This window comes from Condylura cristata, unplaced genomic scaffold, assembly GCF_000260355.1.
Source record: "Condylura cristata isolate star-nosed mole 26May11 unplaced genomic scaffold, ConCri1.0 scaffold00001, whole genome shotgun sequence".
Classification (NCBI taxonomy): domain Eukaryota; kingdom Metazoa; phylum Chordata; class Mammalia; order Eulipotyphla; family Talpidae; genus Condylura; species Condylura cristata.
The window spans coordinates 3,554,731-3,558,434 of NW_004567102.1; the positions used below are offsets into that span (position 1 = coordinate 3,554,731).

A 3,704-nucleotide genomic window follows, 5' to 3' on the forward strand; every position below is an offset into this window, starting at 1 on the left:
TATTCTACTATGTAAATGTGCATTTCCATTGACATTTAATTTGCAAAAATATTTTCTTTCTTTCTTTTTTTATTTGTTCATGTAAACAGAACTGGGGTACAGGCCAGAGGTACAGGGGGGTGAGAGAATTCACTAGAGACAGAGTGGGGAGCAGAACAGGCAGATGGACAAAGTACACTGCTGAGAGGAGCAACTAGTGGGTCAGTAGTGGCCTGCCACACCACGTGGATCACCTCCACGGCTGGGGACCGGGGATGGAACTTGTACTGAAGCAACTGCAGTTGGCTTGCAGTGCTGTGCTTTAATCCACTGCACAACAGGGAGGGTCACAAAAACATTTTCTGAGATCATAATCCTTTAAAAACTCTAACCTGTCATTAAAATTATTATTATTGCATCATGATGAAAATAACATCATTTTTTGATAAATGAAATTTTATTGCAAATGTATATCACTGCAGTTTATGTATAATGTAGTATAATGCACTGATACAATAATGTATCTCAACAAGTACTGCATCATCCTATTCTTGTTTTGTGGGAATGACTAAAACATTTGCTCACATAAAATAAGTAGATGGGAATGGAAAGGCTTCTGCTATAGCAATATCATTCAGATATTTTAGAATTCCTTCCAAGTAATGTGCTGAAATTCACATAACAATTGTCATCAAAGCTTATTCTAATAACCCATTAACTGGTGATTCTGTTAAGGGGAAGGATGTCCTAAAGGAACTCTGCAGAGTCTTATGGACTCCACCCCCTACTTCAGCTTTCTGGACCCTACACACTTCTCCAGTGATTGAAAACTACAACTCCCAGCAGTACCAGGGAGAGAACTACGAGGACCCAAGGGCGGAGCTAGCAAGAATTCTGGGACATTTGGGGGATGAATAGGGGGCAACTGCACCTTTTGCTTTTGCTCAGGAAACGGCTTTCTGGACTGTGTGACTCAATGTGTTCAGTCAGCCTAGCCGTAAGGTATTCCACTTACTTTGTATCCTGCTCTCTTTCCCTGGGTTGTTTTCTATTCCTTTCCCCTTTTGTAAATAAACCCGTTATTGCGCCTTTTTGTGTGTGTCTGCAGTATAAGTGAATTGTGAGCACGTGGGTGAGGCCCCACAGACAGGCGGCCCAGTCCACTCTGGGCTTCCCTGTAACAATTCCAGGAGGTCGTGTTCCAGGAGGTCGTTATTCAACGTTGTCAAAAGCAAATGATAGAAAACCATCTGGCTTGCAAAAAGATGTGTTACCCAGTACCAAAGTTTTTCAATCCAGTACCAGTATTTCCACATGTCCCTTTGTTTGGACACCTGAGAGGTTTACATACTGCCTGGGAGAGCAACTGAGGAGGATTCTTTGGGGGAGTAGGAGCCTGTGGTTAGTTTGTTTTGCCTGTCCCTCCCACTCTTTGGAAAGGGAACTCCATAAAGGCCAGAATGTTTTGACTTTGGTTCACTGCTGTATCGGCAGGGTCTAAACATGTGCCACTAGGGGCTAATGGCATCAGTGGGGTGTTAGGAAAGAATGCTAAAAACTCTGGGTGTCTGGAGTCTACCATGGTGATGAGGACAAGAGGCAGAGACATATACCCACCCAGTGCATTCCTTAGGGTTTGTTGGTTCAAAGGCACCAAAAGGTCACCTTTGCTCCAATCAAACAGCACTAAGTAGAAAAAGGCCAGATCTTTGTCAGCCGACCTAGGTTTGAAGTCTGGTACTGACAGTGAACCGTTGTGACTTTGAGAAAACTGTTGGTCTTAGACAAGTACACAGAATAATACTTGTAAATGTCTGTATAATCGCAAGCACTCAGCAAATACGAGCTTCATTGGAATCCTGAATCTTTTCCTTTTGGTGGCATCATACTCCCATCTTAGTAGGTCAGGAATTTGTACTATTGACCTTATTCTGAACTTCTACCACTGCAGATGCTAACAGTTTCTTCAGTGCTCCTGAACCCCCAAAGCCCTCCCAAAGGTATTCCAGCCTTCCAAGACTCCACCAGCTGCTGCTCACAGTCAGTGGATAAAGTAGAAATGTGGAATAACTTCATATACAAGTGTCAGAATCTCTTCGGTCATGAAGGAGGAAACGGTAGTGAAAATGAGGACTAGAACAATAACAGATGATGGTAAGAGAAAAACATCACTGTAGGGAACTCAGGTCCGCCAACCACAGAGCAGATCCTTCAGAGAATGACTCCTTACAACTGGGATTAAACCTTCCAATGAATTCTTCAAGATAAACCAAAATTGTGCCATTGAAATTCCCCAGCTTGTTGAAGTAAGCACCAAAAATTATAATGATTCGTGTGTTCACCCCAGGAACAAGACTTGCAAGAAGAGAGTCCTATTCCATCATGCTCCATGAGAAGAAAGAATATTCCTGTTCTACAAAGACACAGAGTTCATTGGATAATACCGGTGAAAGTTTGGTAGAACTGGAAGTGGACTTGTACGGAGAGAGAGAAGACTCCATATAAACTCTGAACATGAGACACACATCTCCAGCAAAACCATCAGAAAGACCTCTCAGATTCAGAGATTGCAGAATACTGTGGGCTTGTGTTTTCCCATACACACTGGCAACAAGTAGTCAAAGCCCTTCTTTACTAATCTAAGAAAAATTCACCTTTCTGAATTAATGCTTGAAAAATGCTCTTTTCCTACTGGCTCAGATTTAGACCAGAAGAGTCCTTTGATTAAACAACATAAAGCCCTGATGAACCCACATTTAACAATTTTTTCTGATACTTTTCATCCCTCCTTGGCTTCTACAGATGATGAAGATACCCAGACAGAGAAAGGCAGCTTGGTATGGAAGATGGGGTTGCCTCCACTCCCAAGGCACAGATACATACAGTTGAAGCCAATGCCTAGGTTATTCATTCCATTATAATAATGGAGACCAAAGTTAGCTCTGGACAATTCTGCAGTTTCACAAGTGACTCAGAAGAGGATATCGTTACTCTGTGTTTGCACGTAGGCAGAAGATCGTCAGGTCTGGGGAGAGCCATGCCTTGCCTGTGGGCAGGGAGTTGGAAAGTCCATACATACACTGATTGTATTCACGCCCTTGTGCCACTTTGTTTCAAATTACAGGTAATCCCTGTGACTGGGTAGTGATGTGTCTTTACCAAAGCAGAAGTCCTTAAACCTAAGCCTGAAGGCACGTCCCTGCTAAGGGAGTCTGCGCAGGAAGACTACTTCTTGATGATCTTTCTCTTCAGCAGATCCACACTGAAAGATAAACTCATACCATTCACAGCAACATGGATGGAGCTCGATGGAGTCATGCTCAGTAAAATAAGCCAGAAGGAAAGAAAAAAATATTGGATGATTTCACTTATGGGAGGAGTATAGGAGGGCCAAATAAGGGCTAGGAAAAAATAACAACAATAAAAAATAATAATAAATTATTAGGCAACCATAAATCAGAGACATTCTATCAGAGAGCCAGAGTCCTTTTCTCTCAAGTAAACTAGCAGTAGTTGTTAAAACTTTAGACTTATAAGGTTGGGAGTGAAATTTTATTTCACTGCTTTAAGTATTATTTGTTCATGTTTTTTGGTTTAATCTACTAAGTAAAGAATAATTTGTGCATAATAAAAAAAGTCTCCTAAGGTATAATGAATTATATATGTATGTAATTTAGATACAAAAGTTATGCATAAGGTTTAGAAGTAAATTAAGCATTTTTTTT

General features: G+C 41.3%; 1 pseudogene; it reads left to right on the forward strand.

The window, feature by feature from the left end:
- The first annotated feature begins 1,930 nt into the window (after window positions 1-1,930).
- Window positions 1,931-2,881, forward strand: LOC101637035 (annotated as a pseudogene).
- Window positions 2,882-3,704: the final 823 nt, after the last annotated feature.